Source organism: Herpailurus yagouaroundi, unplaced genomic scaffold (genome assembly GCF_014898765.1).
Source record: "Herpailurus yagouaroundi ecotype Mexico unplaced genomic scaffold, PumYag 190, whole genome shotgun sequence".
Taxonomy (NCBI): Eukaryota; Metazoa; Chordata; class Mammalia; order Carnivora; family Felidae; genus Herpailurus; species Herpailurus yagouaroundi.
In genome coordinates this window covers 5913766-5923430 of record NW_024412421.1, presented here as the reverse complement: position 1 = coordinate 5923430, position 9665 = coordinate 5913766, and the positions used below count along the sequence as shown (strand labels likewise).

The 9665-nt window shown below is 47.6% G+C and overlaps 1 long non-coding RNA gene across 1 annotated transcript; it reads right to left on the bottom strand.

Moving 5' to 3' along the window:
• Positions 1 to 1258: 1258 nt before the first annotated feature.
• Positions 1259 to 9371, bottom strand: LOC121045284 (uncharacterized). Its single transcript, XR_005797674.1, has 2 exons — positions 9282 to 9371; positions 1259 to 1471 (listed from the first exon to the last, which is right to left on the bottom strand). It is a non-coding gene; the product is annotated as an uncharacterized LOC121045284 (long non-coding RNA).
• Positions 9372 to 9665: the final 294 nt, after the last annotated feature.

The window sequence follows — 9665 nt, the reverse complement described above, 5'->3', positions numbered from 1 at the left end:
ACCCTGTCCTGGCCAGCAGTGCAAGGCTACTCTCCAGCTAAGGACTGAATGGGAAGAGAGTCAGTTGTGTGCGAACAAACATTAAGCCCGTGTTCTTTCTTTTGTCGTCCCCACATCTAGCATAGCTCTCGGAAAACTACAATAATAGCTAGAAGAAAAATCCATGCACATTCATTGAGCACATACTAATTTCTAGGTACTATGGTAAACACTTCATCTGTGATATTTAATCCTCACAAGGATTCTCTGGGGGTAAGTCCTTTAAAGTTCCCTGCTTTATGAGAATGCGGAAAGCCAAACTTCGAAGAAGTGAAAGGATTTGCACACACAGTGGCAGCCAAGCTGGAATTCAAAGTGAGGATGGTCTGTCTGTAAACCCTGGCTTTGACCATAGAATAAGATGCTTCAGGAAACAGTGTGAAGGAAGGAGGGAGAGAGGGTGATAGGAAGGAAAGAAGAAGGAAGGAAGGGAGGGGGAAAGGAGAAAAGAAAGGACGCCCTCTGCAGTCCCAGGTCTTCTTAAACTTGACTGCGCACTGGAAATCCTTTGGCCAACTTAAAAAAAAAAAGTCCTGATGCCTGGCTCCTACCCCCCAGAGACTGTAGTTTAATTGGTCTGGTCTGCAGCCTGGTCATCAGGACTGTGAAAGCTCCCAGGGGATTCTCGGGTGCAGTCAAGGTTGAGCCCCGCTGCCTTAGCTGGAGCACATTGCCCCTGTCCTCCAAGGTGGCCGGAGAGCACTTTTCATTAGCACACGTGAGCGGCACCTGAGGCCTCCGATGGCGGCTGCAGGTGCACTGGGCCCCGACAGGGCAGGGGTACATGCAGGGACGGACGGTGTGGTTGATGTAGAACCCGGAGGGGCACAGAGTTCAGGAAGTGGGGTTTATTACAGTCCAAATGACAAAACCTTCTGTGCCGAGTTGCATGCCGACAGTGCTCAGACTGCAGGAGGGGATTGACGCAGTCCCTTCTGGTGAGTGTCCCCCCTCACTGTGGTGACAGGGCGCCTTGTGTCTGGAATTTCCTGGAAGATGACTTTTTCAGATTGCCCCAGGCTGGTCGCCCCGATCCACCTCCCGGTCTGGCTCGCTGGGGCCGAGCAGCTGGGCCTGGGGACTCCCGAGCCGGGCCGGGCAAACCCTGGGACTTGGCACCGGGAGGGGAGGAAAGACAACAGCCTGTTGTAGGGGGCGGTGTCTGAATCACTGTGGGAGTCGCTGAAGTTATTCGGACTGCACTGCCAAGGGATATAGCATTTCCTTTGATTCAGGAAGGAAACAGAGCTTTTTTTTTTTTTTTTTTTTAAATACGAGTTGGTGAGTATTCCTCAGATTCACTGCCAAGCCTGGAACTGGAGGCTGGTCTGCACAATTCCCCAACTTTGCCCTCCATGGAGAGCCATGCAGGTGGTCTGTTCTGCGTCTCTTGGCTGCCACAAGATGCATCAGTACATGGGAGATCTGCCCTCTGCAGAAAGAAACAAAAAATAATCAAACAAAAATAACCATTCTCCGCGCTTGGCCTTGCCATCGGCTCAGAACGTTCTTGAAGCGCATAATAAAAGTGGCTATTTATGTTGCCTGTGTCCCAGATCGTGTGCTAAGTGCTTTTCGTTATTAGATCATCTCATGGTCGCTTGCTCTCCAAGTGGTACATGATATTACCCCCATTTTATAGAAACGTTACTTGAGTTTCCGAGAAGTGAAAATGCATGACTGAAGGTCAGAGAGCTTACATGTGTGTAAAACAGGATCTGGACTAAGTTCTAACACAATACATGTACTCAGTGACCTCACTGCATGGCATGTGTTTCATCTATCTCTGAATTTCTGGCCCCTTGCACAGAGTCCAGTGCCTAGAAGAGTCACAATAGTGTGGGATGGACGGATGGATGGATGGATGGTCAAAGGAAGCCATTACAATCATTCTGTCCTCAATTCTTTATCTGTGGAGTTGTAAGAACAGAGAAATGATGTGTGTGACCAAGCTTTTAAGTGGGGATGTCCGTAGGTAAGGAAAGCTTGCTAACATTCACTAACACACTCAGAAAAGTATATTGAAAGGGTAAAATTTCTCACTGTGGCTATTCAGAATCTATCTATTTCACTGATCAAGCACACACACACACACACACACACACACACACACACACACACAAGTCGGAGTGGTGAGACATCAGAGATGAAGGATCTAGAAAATTTTCCAGATGACAGAGGGTGGACGTGAGAGAAGATTCCATGTCAGGACATTCTTTTTTTTTTTTTCTTTTTTCTGTGTAGGAATTCAGTGCTTGTGGGGATTGGAGCTGGAGGGGAATTCTGAGGCTGTGTGTGCAATGCCTCGTGCCAGAGATTAGGAAACACAGAGGAGGCTAGCCATTTAGCCTAAATCACAGAGAAAGTCCGTGAAAAGCTGCAAGGAGCATTGAGGTTCGGATCTGCAGCCTTGCTCACCCCCTTCCTCCTGCCTGGAGCTGGGCTGAGCCTCGGGCCTGGCAGACCCACAACAGCCTGATTGATGCTTCTTCTGCTTTTGTCATTTATTTGCCGTGGGTTTTTTTTTTTTTTTTTCCTTCCCCCAACAGAGCTGATAAGGAAGGTGTTGCTAGAGAATCATGTATCTCTTCCTTTTTTTTTTCCCTCTGACCAGGGAGATGCAGTTTTCATTACTCTGGCCACTTTTCAAGGGTAAGCAATCTTGCATTATTTAGCACCTAAACTGGGCCTTGAAAGAGACTCAGCGGAGGCCTCCTAATGTTGGGGTGTCGTGCTCCATCCCAACAAAGAAACCCATCTGTTCGGCCGGCCAAGCTTTTCCATCTGATCGGAATGTTTTGTTGTTGTTGTTGTTGTTGTTGTTGTTGTTGTTGTTTTGTGTTTTTGCCTTTGGCTCCAAACGCTGATGCTGACCGGAATTTGCAAGTTGACAGCTCGTCTGTACCCTCACCCTGCCCCTCAGGTGGTGTGATAAGAGGGAGCCACAGGCAGTGGGCCGGGGAGGTTGAGAGCCCAGGGTCTGCCAGTGCTGTGCACGGTGGCGGCCGGCAGGTTACTTTACTTCCCTGAGCGTCAGGTTCCCGCATCAGAGAATCTGAGATCTGGGTGGAGACGAGGGTGAGGCAAGAGAGGCATCCGGGGTACAACGTTTACAGAAGCACCATGCGTGGGCCTGAAAGCGAATGCCCCTTAGACGTCGCACCCAAGACTCCTCTGCCTCCCGTAGTCCGGGCCCTGGTTGAGATGGTTAAGATAATAGCCACTAACCCTTGTGAAGCATTTACTGTATGCTTACCACTCTCTCAAGAGCTTTATGTAATGTGCAGCCTTATACAGTAGGTGTGATTTTACCCCCATTTTATTGTTATTTTTAAAATTTTTTTAGTGTTTATTTATTTATTTATTTATTTATTTAAATTTTTTTTTTCAACGTTTATTTATTTTTGGGACAGAGAGAGACAGAGCATGAACGGGCGAGGGGCAGAGAGAGAGGGAGACACAGAATCGGAAACAGGCTCCAGGCTCTGAGCCATCAGCCCAGAGCCCGACGCGGGGCTCGAACTCATGGACCGCGAGATCGTGACCTGGTTGAAGTTGGACGCTTAACCGACTGCGCCACCCAGGCGCCCCATAGTGTTTATTTATTTTTAAGAGACAGAGAGACAGAGCGTGAGCGGGGTAGGGGCAGAGAGAGAATGAGACACAGAATCCGAAGCAGGCTCCAGGCCCTGAGCTGTCAGCACAAAGCCTGAGGCGGGGCTCGAACTCACGGACCGTGAGATGGTGACCTGAGCCGAAGTCTGACTCTTAACCGACTGAGACATCCAAGCGCCCCTATGACCCCCACTTTGATAAAGAAACTGATCTCGAGATTGTCACCCTCCCACGATCACAGAGTCTGTAAGTGATAGAGCCTAGATTTCTTCTCTGACACTTAGTAGATGCTTAAATAAATGCTCGGCTGCTATTTGTGCTGCGGCTGTTATTCAGGTGTGAAATCAGCAGCCACGCTCCTGCCCTGTAGCAGCCAGAATTTTGCCCAGGACGTCAAGTGGCGTCTGACCGCCTCCACCAGTCTTGGAGGTGACAGATCCGTTTACAGCGCTGCTGAATGGAGTCATATTAACTTATCCATCTCTGCCAAATGCTATTCATTGTGAGATCTGCCCCATAATGAAGCATGATGGATTGCTTCTTTTGGCCAGAGAATAACTTAACCTCTGACTCGAGATGGAGGTATGTTTTCCATGAAAAGGTGGTTAACAGCCTCTTCCACCCGTCAGAAATACTGGCCAAGGCTGCGTGAGGTGCCAAAAGCCGTATTCCATCCTCAAAGTCTGTGAAAATAAATTCCTCTCAATATATTATGTATTTGGTTCCCCATCTGGGTTTCCAGGAATTAGGGCTGTTATTGTACAGTCTAATTTTAAATCTGGAGCTTTATTATTCAAAAGAAATGTCTTCTTTTTTTTTTCTTCCCTTCTTGTTCTTTTCCCTCCTTGCTCTGTGTGCATTCTGTAGTGGGTTTAATTGAGTTTTCCCCACAAGGATTCCATTGCAACTTCAGGGCTTGAATATCCTGATAGTCAATGGAGCTTAAAAAAAAAAAAAAAGAGAACATTTGCAGCCGTGACTGTATTCAAATAGAATCCCTCATTTCCGTGGAGAAGTACAATATGTCCAAGTGACCGGTTTTATATTAACTTTGGGGCGGGAGGTGGAATCTGAGAATTGAGGATGTGCTGTGTTGAGGCTGTCCCCGTGGGGAGCTCTGTGGCTGCGAAGGTGCTTGTCAGGTGTGGTCGTGGGCAGAGAGTCTGGGTCCAGGCACACCTCCCCACTAATCTTATCCTCTCCTTCCTCCCTCTCTGTCTTTCCTCCGCCCAGGGGTGGACGCACTCCATATCAGATGGACATTACCCTTAGGACTCCTAGGTTGTGACATCTTTACACACCGACCCTTTCTTTCCTCCTTTCTAGGTGGGTGTGTTTTGGGGAGGGCATAACATGGGACTCACGGCTGAGTTCATGTGCTCTGTCCTCTTTCACCTTGCTCCTTTGGAACTGGTCTCCTACACACTGATCTGAGCCTTCTTTATTTGTTCCCTGTCTTTGACAGGGGAACGCTCATGCCTGAAAGAGATTTGTAACCTACAAGGCACATGCAAAATAAATGAAAATCAAATTGAATTTTAAAGTATTCTTAGATACTGTAGTCGTTTTTTTAAGATTTTATTTTTAAGGGGAGCCTGGGTGGCTCAGTCAGTGAAGCGTCAGACTCCTGATTTCAGCTCACAGTCTGTGAGTTCAAGCCCTGGGGTCAGGCTCTGTGCTAACAGCGCAGAGCCTGCTTGGGATTCTCGTTCTTTCCCTCTCTCTCCGCCCCTTCCCTACTTGTGCTCTTCCCCCCGCCCCCAAAATAAATAAGTAAACTTAAAAAAAAATTTAAGTGACCTCTACACCCAATGCAGGGCTTGAACTCACAATCCCGAAATCAAGAGTCACACATTCTGGGGCGCCTGGGTGGCGCAGTCGGTTGAGCGTCCAACTTCAGCCAGGTCACGATCTCGCGGTCCGGGAGTTCCAGCCCCGCGTCGGGCTCTGGGCTGATGGCTCAGAGCCTGGAGCCTGTTTCCGATTCTGTGTCTCCCTCTCTCTCTGCCCCTCCCCCATTCATGCTCTGTCTCTCTCTTTCCCAAAAAAAAAAAAAAATTTTAAAAAAAAAAAAATAAAAAAAAAAAAAAAAAAAAGTCACACATTCTACCAACTGAGCCAGCCAGGTACCCCTCTTAAATTTTCTAAAGAGTGTTGGCATAGGGCATGACAGTGCTTCGGGGCTAACACGCTGCAAGCCCAGCTCTTTCTCCTCTTAGCTGGGTGATTTGGGTCAGGATTTTGGTCCCTTGGGTTCTCAGGTTCCTCATCTCTGAAATAAGGCTAATACCATGTTTATTTCAAAGGCAGTCATGAAAGTTTAATGAGATGTAATTCTCAAACTCCTTGCATGGGGCTGACGTTAACCCTCGATACTTACTTGTTGGCCATGTTGATGAGGGGGGAGAGGGATATGATTATTCACTACCATCTCTCGATGCGGAGCCTCACCCTTATTCTGGAGTATTCCATTTGAAGGCGTGCAATTTTTAGAGTGGAAAGTGACTCCTGTTACTTCTGCCGCCTTTCAGTGGCACCAGAACTGGTTCCTTGAACTGTGGACTAACGCACATGTGGTCTCTAGTAAAAGCCGTGCAAGGAGTGAGAGTGGAAAATTCCAGGTCTGGCTGCTGTGTGGGTGGCTGACCCTATTAACCATTAACAGTTTATCTTGAATCTGATTCTGATTCCATCCCATTTGTTCTCCCTGCCCCTTCGTTCCCTGGTTCCCTTCTACAATTTACATTAGAAAATGAACGGCAAGTGTGTCCCATTTGTTAGTGTTGGGGCCACTGGCTGTTCTCCCGTGTCGGCTCACCTAGGCATTCTCTTGGGTTTTTTTTTGCTAACTCACCACCATCAGGGATGGAAGAGAGACGGCCTTTTCTCTGGGCCTGTTACTCCATCTATGAAATCAGGCGACTGGCTCCCTGCCATCCTACATCATTTTGGCATTCAGAGGCAATGGCTTTTGAGCTCCTGAACAGAAAGGCACTTCAAACACAGTGGGGCATAGGAGTGTTGCTTCTTATATAGAGGGGAGGCAGGTGCAAAAGACCGATCAAAATTCAAAAGGTCATAGTTACCCCTGTAACTGTTGTAAATTGCCCAGTGAGGAGGCACAGAAATCAGGCTGTCAAGCTATAACTCTGGATGTGTATAACATTGGGTGTGTCACCGTAAAGTGTATACAGGCTACACATAACCTATAGAATACAATAGAGGGATGCGCCGGGTGTAATTGTATGCTGTTTTTGAATTATCTCAAGAGAGAGCGTGCGTAGCTGGATTTAGGTATCCAACACATGCTTGATTCTGCACCCCTCTATCACAACTGAATTATTTCGCCTTTCTGTAAAAGAAGTTCTATGAAAAATGGGGCACCTGGGTGGCTCAGTCGGTTGAGCACCCGTCTTCAGCTCACGTCATGATCTCACAGTCTGTGGGTTCGAGCCCCGCGTCGGGCTCTGTGCCGACAGCTCGGAGCCTGGAGCCTGCTTCGGATTCTGTGTCTCCCTCTCTCCCTGCCCCTCCCCCACTCATGCTCTGTCTATCTGTGTCTCTCAAAAAACGAATAAATGTTAAAAAAAAATTCTATGAAAAGAAATTGTGTTTTAAGATTGAGAGAGCTTAGTTTCTCCACTATTATGTAAACCTTATCAGAGGAGGAGTTCGCCTATAAGGTTGGCCCACAGAAATTAGGGAGAAACCACCACAGAGCAAAACCTTAGCCTTCCTTTATTGTAAATAGGATAAGAACTTGATTGGCTCACACAGTGGGCCCTCAGACCAGTAACCATCTCGTACAGACTCATGGAGCTCCTTAAGTCTACAATCCTGTTTACTCTGGGCCAGTTACCCAGAGAAAATAGTACTGACAAGAAGAGGAGTGAAAGCCGACAGTAACCGACTGCTGTCTGATCCAGGTTCTATACTGAGCCTTTTGTATGTGCTGTCTTCTTTGAGCTAGATACTTTTACCATCCCCATTTCACTGATGATGAAACTGAGGCATAGCAGTGTTAAATACCAGGACTGACCACACAGGTCGGGAACATAGCTCCCGGGATAAAAATGCTAGCCGTCTGATTCCAGAACTCATGCTGTCTGCCATGGTTTGAATGCGTGGGTCCCCGTAAAATTCCTGTGTTGAAATCCTACCCCCCAACGTGATGGTATTCATAGGTGGGGGTCTTTGCAAGATGATTAGGTCATGGGAGTGGAGCCTCCGTTAACAGTGTTAGTAAAAGAGATTCTGCAGAGGTCTTTAGCCCCGCAGCAAGAAGGTGCCATCTATGAACCAGAGAGAGGCCCCTCCCCAGAATGCAATCATGCTGGACCATGCGGGCACTTAAATCGGAGACATCCAGCCTCCAGAAGTGGAAGAAATAAATTTCTGTTATTTATAAGCTACTCCATCTGTGGTGTTGTATTATAGCAGCCCAAAGAGACCAAGAATCTCTCAGAAGGACACACACAAAAACCAAGGCTTCCATCTTGGTGCCTCTCCTGCATGCCTGGGCGAGTCATGTTCTCTCTCCACGTCTCCGTTTCCTCACCTATGAACTGAAGACAGTGGAATCTGAATGGGAACTTTGAGCAAAGACATTGAAACAATGCATGGGGAACTGGTGTGCAGTTTCATAGTGATAGTTTATAGGTTGGTGCTGATTTAAAAACTCAGACGGGGTAGATCATTGGACTACCACCTTCTAGTGCTTCCTCCCAGTGACAGCCGGTCAAGACCAGTTGATAGCATCTCATTCATCTAAGCTCTGGCATTGCCCCTTCATCAGAGGCTCTCGGTCAAAGGTGGCAGGAGGTAGGATGGACATATCCGTCTAATCTTAGAATTTTTTTCTTTTTTTTTAAGTTTTCTTTATTTTTAATTTTGAGAGAGAGAGAGAAAAGAGAGAGAGAGAAAAAGAATGAACACGGGAGGGGCAGAGAGAGAATCTCAAGCAGTCTCTGTGCTGACCGCACAGAGCCCAGTGTAGGGCTCGATCCCACAAACCATGAGATCATGACCTGAGCCTAAATCAAGAGTTGATCGCTTAACCAACTGAGTCACCCAGGTGTCCCTGGAGTTTTTCTTTCAGGGGTGCTTCTGACTTTTTTTCTAATATATGAAGTCTTCAAGGAGTGCCCTGACCCACTATTCAGAAAGGGCAGGGTCAGTACCAATTAAGGAGACGACCACTGAATCTGTTGACTTAAAAAAAAAAAAGTGAGTCCCTGCCTTTGAGACTCATTGCTTAGATACCTATTCATCTGTGATAAATTGCCTTAATAAATGCCATTGAGCCGGGGAACAATGAGAATGAGGGCGAGTTAAGAATAGAGGGCCCTCTTCTCCAGGGAGGCGAGACATTATGATATGCAGTGTCCTGGGACTTTTACAGTGCAATGATGCTGATTCTGGAAAGCTTGTGAAAGGAGGGGAGACGCTTTTCTGCTTGCTGGGGAAAAAGACACCAGCTCAACTCATTCATGCATCGAAGACACATTTTGGCACATGGTAAAGAGGAAAGAAGGGATCTGGCGTCTGGCTGTGATCAGCAGCCACCTCACCAGGTGTCTGGCAGAAAGTGCTGGAAGTTGAACAGCACTTGGTCATGGCGACCTTACCTGATGCTGTTTGAGGGAAGCCAGCAGCACTGGGGGGTCAGAAGCTCTGAGCTGGAGTGCAGGCTCCTCCTTGGCTGTGTGACTTTGGCCTCATCTCTTGGTGTCTCAGCTTCCAATCACCTCACTGGGCTGCTGGGGGCACCGGTCAGATTTGTGGCAGGACCTTATGAACTGCCAGCAGCTGCTTGTAAATGAAAAATCGTCCTATCGGGTTCATCAAGTACCTACTTTGTGCGAGACACTGCTGGGCTCTTGGGGTATGACACTGAACAAAGAAAGCCACATGGCCCCATTCTCAGGGAATTTGCGGCTAGGTGATAGAGATAGACAATAGCAAATAAATACCTAAGACAGGAAGGGGGAGATTTGAGCAAGGAACCTGGG